The sequence below is a fragment of the Hippopotamus amphibius genome, chromosome 2 (genome assembly GCF_030028045.1).
Source record: "Hippopotamus amphibius kiboko isolate mHipAmp2 chromosome 2, mHipAmp2.hap2, whole genome shotgun sequence".
NCBI lineage: Eukaryota > Metazoa > Chordata > Mammalia > Artiodactyla > Hippopotamidae > Hippopotamus > Hippopotamus amphibius.
The window spans coordinates 10,437,400-10,450,416 of NC_080187.1; the positions used below are offsets into that span (position 1 = coordinate 10,437,400).

Consider the following 13,017-nt stretch of genomic DNA (forward strand, 5'->3'; position numbering starts at 1 on the left):
ATAAATAAATTAATTAATTAATTAAAAAATTATTTTTAAAAAGTAAATAAGAATAGGAACTTGATGCTGGGTATATGGTAACTCCCTGTACTATCATTTCAGTTTTTCTGTAAATTAAACTGTTCTAAAAAGTAAAGTCTATTTAAATTTTTTTAACTGCATAAATAACATAATTCTAAATCCAAGCATCCAATTTAGCAACTTTTCTCAGTAAGAAAAAATATGCAAATTTGAGAAATGCATGTGAACCCTGTAATTTATCAGTCTCCAACAACTACCATCTACAGAAAGGATTAGCAGCTATCACATGATGTCCCAGAACCCATTAACATCTGGTAACGCATCGCAGTGTTTAAGCTGTCATGCTAAGAAAATGTTTTCTTTCAGTTCACTGTGACCAGAAACAAAATACGGAAACTTCCTAACACTAAATTTCCACAGCTATGTTACATTTTGCAATAAATTCTGGTCAACTGAAGCAAGGCAAATATATTTCCTAGCCAGAATTGTTTAAGAAAAGCCAGTTTTTATATTAATATCCACTTAACAGCAAACTTGAAAAAGCCATTATAAGCAGTAATGGTTGAGCTTGAAGAGGAGAGTTTTGACTGGTGGTAGTAAAGCATACAGGTGCTTAGGAAATAAAAACAATAACTACCATGCATTTCAGGCTTGTCAGGTACTGGGCACCAACCAGGTGCTGTACATGGACATTCTCATTTAACCTGTGCAACACTCCTGAAAGATAAGTATTCTTATCCACTTTTTACAGATGAGGAAACTGAGGAAATTAAATAATTTTCCCAAGATCAAATGAATAACTAGCAAAGCTGAGACTAGAATCCAGGTGAATCTGGCTCACCCAGCTTTTACCCACCATGCCAACTGCATTCCAAGAGTGAGTGCTTTAATTTACCGTCAAGGTTACTTCAGTTACTTCTTCTAATCACCCCACTCTTTCACAACTATTAATACGCCAGTTAGTAGCTGGACGACTCCTCCTTTCTTGGAAAGTTTCAAACTGTCTGACAAGTCAGGTTTAGTTGGACTTCAGGACTAAATAACCTAACTTCTACTAAATAAAGGGTATATGAAAGTTTAGAAAAAGTTACTAGGGACTCATCCAGATTATTACCCTGATCACACACACACACACACACACACACACACACACACACACACACACAGCAGGTCCTATCTAAAGTATCTATTTTTTTTTAAGAAACTCTATCTTTTTAAAATTTTTTTCTTTTAATATTTATTTATTTATTTATTTTGGCTGCTCTGGGTCTTAGTTGCGGCATGCATGCAGGATCTAGTTTCCTGACCAGGGATCAAACCCAGGCCCCCTGCGTTGGGAGTGCAGAGACTTTTTTTTTTAATGTGAGGACATCTAATTCTTTCCTTCCTTCTTCCCTCCCTTATTTATTTGTTTATTTATTTATTTATATTTTTGGCTGTGTCAAATCTTGGTTGCAGCACACAGGATCTTTCGTTGTGGTCTGTGGGCTCAGTTGCCCCACAGCATGTGGGAGCTTAGTTCCTCCACAGCATGTGGGAGCTTAATTCCCCGACCAGGGATCAAACCCATGTCCCCTGCATTGGAAGGTGGATTCTTAACTACTGGACCACCAGGGAAGTCCCTATCTAAAGTATCTTTTAAGACTTAAATGTACTAACAGAGTTCTGGGTATAGCACCCTAAAGTAAAATACAATGAGCTCACAGCTAGCTATATAATCTCTAGTGATTAATATAATCTTTCTGGAATTCAGTTTCTCAACAGAAAAACAAGGAATTATGGGTACCATTTCTTTCCCATAATTAACATGCCACCAATCTCCAAAGAGATCCAAGTTCCCTAACTGGTTCCAGAACATCTTTGTCACCTCACTCTTTCTCTATGAGCTAACTGGGATTTTCTGTGGGCAAGTGACTTCAGATAGTAATCAATATTGTTAAAGTGATCTGTACTCTTAGTGTATCATGTGCCTTCCAACATGGGGGCGCATAAGATTCAAATGGCCCTTTACTGGAAAAAGTTAGGAAAATTTAAGATTATCATCTTCCTCCCAGTCAATCCTTTACATTATTTACATTCTCATCATCTCAGTAGTCTCCTTCCTGGTCTCTCCTTCCTACTGATGCAGCAATCTTCCTAAAGCACAAATCTTGTCATGCTACTCTCCACTGCTTACAGAATAATGTCTACAACATGCTACAGAGCATCAAGCTCTCAACCATAAATCCCTCTTTTTATAACTCCTATCTCATCTCCCACCATCTCCCCACTTCCCCAAAATCAGACCCTGCCGCCATACTACATCCAAAAGTCTCCAACATTTGCAGATGTTATTATCTAGGCTTAAGAGGTCCATATCTGGGACTTCCCTGGCAGTCCAGTGGTTAAGACTCCAAGACTCCGCACTTCAAATGCAAGGGGCGAAGGTTCAATCCCTGGTCAGGGAACTAAGATCCCACACGCTGCGTGGTGCAGCCAAGGAGGGGGAAAAAAAAGAGGCTCATATCTTCCTTATTTTCAAGTGAACTCAGATACCTCCTTTAAGGCCCAGCCCCCAAATCTCTTCCTTATGTGAAGATCTGGGGGAAATGCTCCTGACAAGAAACAGGGTGCATCCTTCCTCCCTTAAGACATTTAGTGGGAAAGTTACTCCATTTTAAAGTCTCTTTCAGTTCTCCTATTTACATCACAGAGAAAATCTAAACAAGGTATCAATTTGTCTTCAACACTTCTCTAACACTTGCTAATCTTTCCTTTTAATTAAAGACAGCAGGCCTCAAACTCAGCACCTTCTGCAAACAGCAGCAAGCTAGGTTTTATAACATTGTTTTGTTTTTATTACATTCAAGTTGCTTTCTACTTAGGGCAAGAGACTGCAACCTTTCATTATGGTAATAACATACAGCTTCTTTAAAAATAGTTTTAAAGATGTCCAAAAAAAAGACATTTTAAATAAGCAACAGTATAAGTAGTATGCAGATTTGGGAAAAATTATGTTACTCAAGTATTAAGCATGGTAAACACTGTTATATAATGATGCCTACATCTTGACAGAATCGTCAGTTACTTTTTTTGTTCATTAAATAGGTATATTTCAACATAGTATTTACATACTATTTATACATAATGTGATAGGGCAAAAAACATGACATTTTTTTAATGACCCACTACAATGTTAGCTGTATTTTATCAATGAAATAATTTTAATTTGAGGATTTATTTCAATTACCCACCACTTTTCAGGGACCCAGCCAATCCATACCAGAGATGGGTATCCTTTGCAAATTTTTTTTATAAAAATAATCATGTTGAATTACAATGATTTGTCTACCTGAGTCTCCCCTTATAAGACTTACCTCCTTCAATGCAGGAATAGTTTCCTATTCATTTTATGTTTCGTTAAATTACATATTCTAAAAATCATCAGGTATTAAAAATAATGAGCTCATCTCTTTCCAAAAAATGGACAGACAAGCACAGTAAGCTTTAACCTACTTCACTCACTCATTCAACAAATGTTTCTTAAACACCTACGAAGTGCTAAGCACTGATGAACAGGACAGGTTAAGGTCTTCTTTTGAGGGACCAACATTCTCACAGGGATACATGACATCCTAATGACAATTTCAAGCGGTCTTCACAGACTGGATTTCTACATACCCTCTATTTAGAATCCTTTGCCTGCTCCTTTTAGTGGTCAGTTAAGTTCCACTCAGGCAGCAGGGCCCAGCTGAAACTGAGAAGCCTTTACCAATCTCTCCACTCAGATACTTTCTCATAGACTCTTTGCAACAAAATGTTGTTTTCTCAACATAACTCCAAGTTCCCTAAAGTAGGAGCATAGTCATCTTGGTATCCCCATTACTTGCCAGAAGAACTGGCATTTAGCAGGTGTGGAATCAATGTGTGAATTTATTAAAAAAATAAAGTGACTGAAAGATGAAGAGCAAACCCCAGTTAGGAATCAGCCAAACTGCTGCTAACTCAGTTACAAAATGAGTAAAGAACAGTAACTAAATTTAAGTTGAAAACATACACTCACTTCCCAATGAGCATGTTTAAAATAATTATTAATGTACCAAAAAAGATATTTCCTCACAATTAAGAAACTTACATCATGAAGGAGAAAAAATGGAAACAAGTGATACTTTAATATCTTTAGTTGGTATTTTTGAAACAAAAGTAAAACATTGTAGAAAACAAGAATGGCCTTAGTACCAACTATTCCTGGCACAAGTACAGGGTACTGAAAGGCACACTACTCTGAAGATGTAAGTATGTAATATAAAGCCAGACAGCATCCAAAATTCAAATTAACAGTACAAGACTTCTTGTTATGACACCCAAACTCTAGACCCTACCAAAAGTGGATAAATAAAATACAGATGTCAACTTTACCCCAATACATTAATTTTCCAGAACTAAAAAAGACAAGCCACAAAAATAATGAAATTCATGCATAATAAACGGCTTGTGGATTAAGCTCAGATTTTATTAGACTACACAACTGACATAATATTAAAACACTTGGATAGCTAATAGGCATTACGTAGAAATACTAATGTATCCTCACTATTCCCATTCAAAAACCTTGGCTTTTTAAAATATTACTTGAAATCATTACTAACGGGACTGTTAAATAAGATTAAGTTTGAAAGACATTAAGCAAGTTATGGTACACCACTATCATGGAATACTATGTAATTATTAAGAAGGAGGTAGATGTACATGGCAGGATATCTTACCATATGCATGGTAAGATCCCAGAGGCAGTACAGGGGTTAAAACACAACCCTGGAGCAAGACTACTTGAGCTCAGATCTCCGTTTTGCTGCTCACTAGCTATGCAACCTTTGGCTAATTACTCCTCCTTGCCTCAGTTTCTTCATCTGCAAATGGATTAAAATTGAAGCTTACTTCGTAGGGTATGTTCATAAGTTTGTGAGGGTTTAATGGCTTAACATATACAAAGCACTTAGCAAGAACAAGTGTTAACTATAACTTGCAGGGGGGAATGAAAAAATCCAAATCATATCGCATGTGCATATACATGTAGGGGAAAAAAAGTTTTCATTTTTGTATTGTGTTCAGTTTTTTTTTTTTAACAAAGAACATTCATTACTTTAGTAATTTAAATTTTTTTAAAAAGGAAAACATAATAAAAATTTGGCACTAAGAGCTCCCCTGCTGAAAGATCTGCTAGTACAATTGCTTAAACACTCAGGACCAGACAAATTCTGTGAATAATAAAAAATGTGAAATTTTCAAGTCCAACAAAAAGGACGCCGTACTTAATTTCTAGGTATAGTTCAACAATAACACACTACACACCAATAAGCAGAACTGCAATGGTATTAAAATTATATCCCTTTTTTTCCCCAAAGGCAATAAATAACACAAAAACATCCACCTAATCTAGAAATGCGTATCAGGAACTTTCACAATTATATAAACCTTCATTAATTTTATTAGTCTAAAGTTATATACCACCAAATCTAATTTCCTCTTATTTGACAATCTCTAATGACAACTCACTAAGACATATACAAATCTGGAGATCAAGATAAACCAAATTTTTTTTTTTAAAAACCCTAAAACCCTCAGAACCCTCTATGAACTTTTGAGAGGACGATTTCACCACCCATATGCTTTGAGGAAGCTTTGGTCCCCAGCATAAACTTCTTCCATAAATACAGCGGGCGTACAAAACTACTAAATAGAAGAGCAGAGAGAGAACTCTGAGCTTCAGCATTTTTGCTAAGCTGTAATACTAGTTAAGCCTGTTTCAAGATCCAAGAGTACACCCTCAAATTTAAGGAAAGCATGTAAACAGCAGACTGACATGTCTATGTCATCACATTCACCAGAATGGTACTTCATCAAATTACAAATATTTATTATCAAACTTCAAACAGCATTATTATCACTGACTGTGTTCTACCTAAAAGGAACCTTCTGGAGAAAGAAAGGAAAGAAAAGAAAGAAAGAAAGAAAGAAAGAAAGAAAGAAAGAAAGAAAGAAAGAAAGAAAGAAAGAAAGGAAGGAAGGAAGGAAGGAAGGAAGGAAGGAAGAAAGAGAGAAAGAGAAAGAAAGAAAAAAGGAAAGAAGGAAAGAGAAGAAAATCTCGTTTAATAGCTTTTCAAAAATAAACAGAAGTCAATAAATGTCAGCCGTTATTGTCCTTACTGTTATTATGATGTTTTGTAATGATGGAATAGAAATCTACTCAGAGGGAAGCTTACTTAATAAGTTACTTTCCATCAGAATCCAAGTTGGCCCACCACACCCTTGAATATTCAATATTAAAAGATACTTTGTTTTAGAGAAATCAAAGTTAGATTCCTTGGGTTCTAAAGGAGGTAAAGATGAAATAAAGTCTGCAAAAAGAATTAATCTATTCTTTCCTAAGCTTTTCTGACACAGAAATCCATATTTGTAAGCATTTTGCAATTCTGCCTTAAGTGCTATGACTTGTAGACCGAATGTATTTTTGTCAGGTAGTCAGGATTTATAAACAACGAAAGTAAAATCAAGAGATGGGTTAGAGTTCTGCATTAGAAAGTGAAAGGAGACAGTTCAGGGTGGGTTGAAAATAGATGACTTTAACCTAAGTCCTAAAAACTTTTAAAATAGATGTATTTGGATAAAATTTAGATTGCCTGGAAGATAATTTGATTCTGAGCCCGAAAAAAAGAAACAGGCTAATATCCCTTGACTAAATTTTTGTCTTTTAAGTTTTCCAATATTAATCCTTTCAAAGATGCAACAGAAAATAAATTGAAAACATAAATTAAGAAAGAAAAAAAAAAAGAACTGAACACGTCTGACGACATGCTTTCCACTAGTCTCCAGTGTGGGTGTACAGGCATCACAAGGGAGCAAGACCAAGCAAGCACCTTTTCAGACAGACATCTTAGATTAATGAGCAGACATCTTGCCCATTTTTAGTTACAGTATGCTTAAAGCCTTCTATTTTTTTTCTTCTCTTCTGACTGAAGTATATAGTTGATTTACAATATTGTGTTAGTTTCAGGTGTACAACAAAGCGATTCAGATATATATATCTTTTTTTCAGATTATTTTCCATTATAGGTTATGATAAGATATTGACTAATTCCCTGTGCTATACAGTAAATCCTTGTTGCTTATCTATTTTACGTATAGTAGTCTGTATCTGTTAATCCGTACTCCTAATTTATCCCCCACTCCTAATTTATCCCCCCGCCCTACCCGCTTTCCCCTTTGGTAACCATAGGTTTGTTTTCCATGTTTGTGAGTTTGCTTCTGCCTTGAATACAGAGTCATTTGCATTATTTTTAGATTCCACATACAAGTGATATCATATATTTGTCTTTGATGACTTACTTCACTTAGCACAATATTCTCTAGGTCCACTCGTTGCTGCAAATGGCAATATTTCATTTTTTTTAAATGTAGAGCCTTATCTTTTTAAAATGGCTTACAAAAAAGGTGAATATGAAGATAATTTTGGCTTAATACATATATAATTTAACTACAGTGTTAGTATTAAGTTATATTTTCCTTTCAGGTATAAATACTTATCAAGTATCTGGTTCACCTTCAAACTTCAAAAAAAAGAAAAAAGACATTACAGAGACTCAGGAATTCGGTAAGTACTTTTTTAAAACATCTGCTCAACCGTTCATTTATATATATATTAAATATGAGAACGTGAACTCTCAACAGATATTCACCACTTCTTTTGACCTTTGCATTGAAGAGTTCAAACTGGATTTCAGCTTAGAAACAATGAAGAACTACACTTCCAAAAATGTTTTTACAAAATCATAACAAAATGATAATACATATTGAAACACATTCCAAAAAATCAGAAAATATAGGTAAACATAAAGAGGGAAACTTTAATTATCTATAATTTTAAAAACCAAATATCAAACAATTTGGTGTCTAAAGCTTCTTCTAAAATGTATACGCAATACATAAATTATTGGTCCTAGTTCTTTTACAACTGAAAACACCTTGATTAGGATTAAAGAGTTAAAGCTGCAAATAATTCTATGCAAACATAAGTTTAGATAGTTCAAATGTAAAAAAAAAAAGAAAAAAAAACTGAAATCCTTCTTACCTAAGAAAAAATTAATTCCAGAGAAGGAAAGGTATATGGTGAAAAAAACATAAAGTTGAAGGGGAAAATTTAATTAACTGTTTAAGAAAAAAATTTTCTTCAATTCTTTTGGTCTTTCCAAAGCAAGTAAGAAGGATTCCACTTATATCAGACTTTTACCCCCACAAAATCATACTTTATCTTGGAGAGTCGTAATGTGTAACCACCTCCCCAATACACTCACGCCTAAAATAATAATAATAATAGATAAAAGTGAAACATCTTACAATTGGGAATATATCCACTTTCCCACTTCAATTTTCTGCAAATATCAGGAGTAATTTTTCCAGAAAAACTAATTTAAACTGAAGCACATCACATTTAAAGAGCAGCAAATTTTGTATTGTTAGTTGCACCAAACAAAAGTTAGTACATATTGTTGCCATTTTCAGAATGCCATTATCAGGCAGCATCACCTTGTAAGGTGCTAAGTGCCATCACTGGAAAGCTGCTCACAAACTCACACTGGAGCCGACTGGGTGAAGTGGAAAGTGACACTGTGACAGTGGCCAAGAAGGCACCAGAAGGTAGTGCTTGTTTTAAAGTCAGGGATGTGGTATGAAGGTGAAAAAGGGCAAAAGTATATTGAAAGCTGGAATGCCAAAAATAACTAGCAATTACTGAGTGTTTAAAGCCATGTTCCTCAAGTTTTACGTATATTATTATTTTTGGAGTTAATCCTATGTGATAGCTATTTATCATCTCCACTTCACAGCTGAGGAAACAGGTTTAGAAAAGTCAAATAACTTACTGCCTGATCACTCAGCTATCACTCAGCAGACAAGGAACTCAAAACCAGATTTACTTGACTCCACAGCCCACACTCTTTTCATTTCCCCAGCTTGCCTCTCTGGTCCTTCAGTACACAGACTTCAGGTTCCCTGTGAGCAATTTCACTGTGATGGACTCTCGGAGGGAGAGATCCACCTGGAAGCAAAGGGTCACATACGGTCACCTGGAGCCTAGAGTTTTCAGCCTTTATTCATCCCAAACTACCCTTATACATAGTCTTTTCTCTCATTTTCCCTTTTACAGACCTAAAACACTGGATGGATGGATGGATGGATGGATGGATGGATGGATGGATGGATGGATGAGGGGAGAGGGAGGGAGGCAAGCTCACTGACTTAGATGTTTATTTGATTTACAAACTCCTCTGTTCTTGTCTTTGTTCAAGCTGTTCCCTGCACCTGGAGCCCTTCTCCAGTATCCCTATAGCTAATTACATCTATGACTGAAGGTCCAGTTCAAATGCCATCTCCACACAGCTCTACCCAATCTCCCACTCTCATTCAGTGGTAGTATCTCCAATCTAAATTTTCCTGACCCTTTATGTGTGTGTGTGTGTATATATATATATATATGTATATATATATGTATATATATATGTATATATATATGTATATATATATGTATATATATATGTATATATATATGTATATATATATGTATATATATATGTATATATATATACACACACACACACAAATAATGATGCCAGATAGATATATGCTATAAATAAAATAAAGGGGCAGGGGAGAAAGAATGACCAAGGGGCCAGTGTAAGGATACAGAAAGTATCAGGCAAGACCTCTCCAAGGTAGTGATATGTAATAGGGTGTGGTTAATTCAACACAAACTATTTCAGCACCAACACCTATTTCACAAAATACTCTTCTTCAGTTCTTCATACCTTCCCCTAATCTGCTCCAGAAAAAAGTCTGCTGGGGTAGTTTTTCATTACTGCTATTATTTTCTTTTATTCTTTTATTTTTAAATATTTATTTATTTATCTATTTAGGCTGCACTGAGTCTTAGTTGCAGCAGGCACGTGGGATCTAGTTCCCCTGCCAGGGATCGAACCCTGGCCCCCTGCATTGGGAGCACAGAGTCTTACTCACTGGACCACCAGAGATGTCCCCTACTGCTATTATTTTAGAGGGAAAAAAAAATTTCACTCAAGGTGCTGACAGGTGATTTACAAACAGGTGCAAATTTCAACTCACACATATTCTGAAAAAATGTTGAGTGATTTGTGAGAAGTCTGATGCCAAAATGAAGCTGAACTAGGAGAATTTAAAATGGAATTTCAAGAAAATGACTTAGCAACTCTTCAACACTATAATCTGCACGTTACTTTCTATCATATATGAAAAGAACAATGGTCATAGGAAAATACACTTGAAGAGAGATCCTGCAGTTTTCCACTTAAAGATAGAAAAATTAGATTGGGAAATTCCCTGGCGGTCCAGCACTTTCACTGCCAGGGCCCAGGTTCCATCTCTGGTCAGGGAACTAAGATCCCACAATCTGAGCACAGTGTAGCCAAAAAAAAAAAAAAAAAAAGATAGAAAAATTAGAATACCTTCTCCCCTTTAAAAGCCACACTATCTACATGACTTAAAGAAAACCAGCACACACTAAAATTCTCTTTCACAGACTTACACAAGAGCTTGGAGGGCTCAATCCCTTCAATCACTTGGAACTAGGAGATGCCATAACATAAAAATCCAAGGGCCAAAGTACTCACTTCCCTTTCTTCCTCAGATTATTCTGCCGATTCCCCAGTACCCTGAATGAAATACCTATGGTCTATTCTATCTTTCAAAACTATTACTCTGATCCCAGTCAAATCTTTTCACTTACTTCCCTGATTACAAAATTCGCTTTCATCTACACTATCGTCCTATCTACCCTGAGTTTTTTCTTATCTAATGAGACAAATATTCTTACAAGCAGACTTACAGATCCCCAAAACTTATTTCTACTTCAAGAGTTCTTAATCTTTTTGTGCCGTGGGTCTCTCTGGTAGTCTGATGAAGCCTATGGACCCCTTCTCAGACTGCTTTCAAATGCATAATTAAGTATACGTGATTACAAAAGAAACTCATTGTACTGAACTATTAGCAAAACAATGAAAAAAGCCCTGATATGGTAATATATGTGCATCTTTATTACCACATTAAATAATGAGATCTAACAGTGGATCTAATAATACCATAATTCAAAAAAGTATAAGCACAAATGATATTTTTTAAATTTTTATTGGAGTATACCATAATGATATTTTGAGATATCTGCAACAACTGTAAACATGACACAAAAATATCTGTAATTTTTATTGGTGACAAAGACACAAGCATTGCTAATTCTACTGTGGTTTGTTGCTTACACTCATAATTGAAGGAAATGATAACACAGTTATCAGATAAAAATAAAGACGTGATTTTATCCCCATTCTAGTTCAAGGAGCTCCTGACTTCTATTCACCAACTGATGGATCCCAGGTTAAAAATCTTTTCTAGTTCAAAGCCTTGCTCAAACTGATTGTCACAAATTTTAAAATAGAAACACTGATTTCTCCTCTGACCCAGCTCTCATCTGAACATACCACCATGCCTCCCTGTTTTTACGCAGATTTACAGACAGAACTCTGTTTATTTCCATGATTTGCTTATCCAGCACCCGTTTAAATTTTGCCAGTCAATAAAAGGCAAAGTTGAAGGTAAGGAGATGGAAGCAACCAACAGCTCCTCACTTACAGACCTCCAACAGGAAATGGAAAGATGCCAAGTATGGTGTGTACGTTTACGGTAGGTGGGCTGCCCCCCAGACCCGTGAGGCCAGCTTGTCAAGAGTCTCCGAAGCAAGACATCTTCACCAGCGGCCCTCAGAAGACATTCCACCTTCTCCTCGCCTCCCACACTCAGCTCCCTAACTTGCCAGGTCGCTCGCCTCTGGCCCTCTCCCGAAGCCGCCCCGCGGTCCTCCTGTCTCTTCCGATCCCATCCCCCACGCGTCCCTCCCTCTTGCCCGCCCCAGGCTTCCCTGGCCCCTGCGCGCCGCCACATCTCCCCCCTGGATCTAACCGTGTGCTCCCACCCCCATTTCTCCCCTCCCTGGAGGGAAGGGCCCAGGGGTCAGGTGGACCCGGCGGCCCGCCGTCAGGCGCAGGCTGCGGCCCTAGGCCAGAGCAGCACGGCCGCCAGGCAAAGGGCCCCGCACTCCGCGCGGGTTGATCAGGGACGTGCACTCACCAAGAAGATCAGGCGGAATAGGGAACCGAGGTCTGCGCCGGACCGCCACTCGCCCTCGGAGCCGTCGCCCTCGCCGCGAACTGCCACCGCCGCTGCCGCCGCCGCCACTCGCTAGTTGGCTTCCCTGCGTCTTGCGGCGGCGCTGCCGCCACGCCATCGCGCGTGCGCGGCGCCGCGGGGGCCCCTGGGACTGGTAGTTCGGGCCTGGCGGCCGCGGCGCCTCTTCCGCTTTTTTTTTTTCCTTCCGCTTTTAACACCCAAGTCCGCTGCGGGCTGCAGCTGTCTTGGGCTACTGAGGTACCGCGAAACTGCTTCCGGAAAATTGTTGACCAGACGTTGCCCTTGCTCCCGCGTTGGGCACTGCTGGATGTCAAAAACCGTCTGAGCAAGTATGTGTAGAGTAAAACAATTTAGAGCATTTATGTTTTAGATAAGTGTCACTTGGCCAGAACACATCATTCGAAACACACACACACACACACACACACACACACACACACACACAAACACACACTCTTCTTACTTTGTTGTGTCATTAATTGCCTTTGTGATATCTGGATTTTCAGTCTTAAACCTGATTTCCCACTCCTTTTATCAAATTTTACTTATTGTAAACTTGACCATACAGTTTTTAGGTCGACTGAATTTATCTAATACAAAATTTTTTGTAAAAACAATTCAGATATATTCAAATATGAAGTTAACTGAGCTGAACAGTCCTAGAAACCTTAGAATTGGAAGACACCTTAAAGGTCTTTAGTCCAACTCTGGCCTGGGTAGGAATTCCCTCTTGTACACTCCAGCCAGATAGTC

General features: G+C 37.5%; 1 protein-coding gene across 8 annotated transcripts in view; it reads right to left on the reverse strand.

Moving 5' to 3' along the window:
* Nucleotides 1-12,340, reverse strand: part of GAPVD1 (GTPase activating protein and VPS9 domains 1) — a 73,713-nt gene extending 61,373 nt beyond the window's left edge. For all 8 annotated transcript variants that reach the window (XM_057720230.1, XM_057720229.1, XM_057720226.1 and 5 more), the window contains exon 1: nucleotides 12,205-12,340. The gene's annotated coding sequence lies outside the window, so the exon portion shown is untranslated. The remainder of the gene's footprint in view (nucleotides 1-12,204) is intronic.
* Between the last annotated feature and the right edge of the window lie 677 nt (nucleotides 12,341-13,017).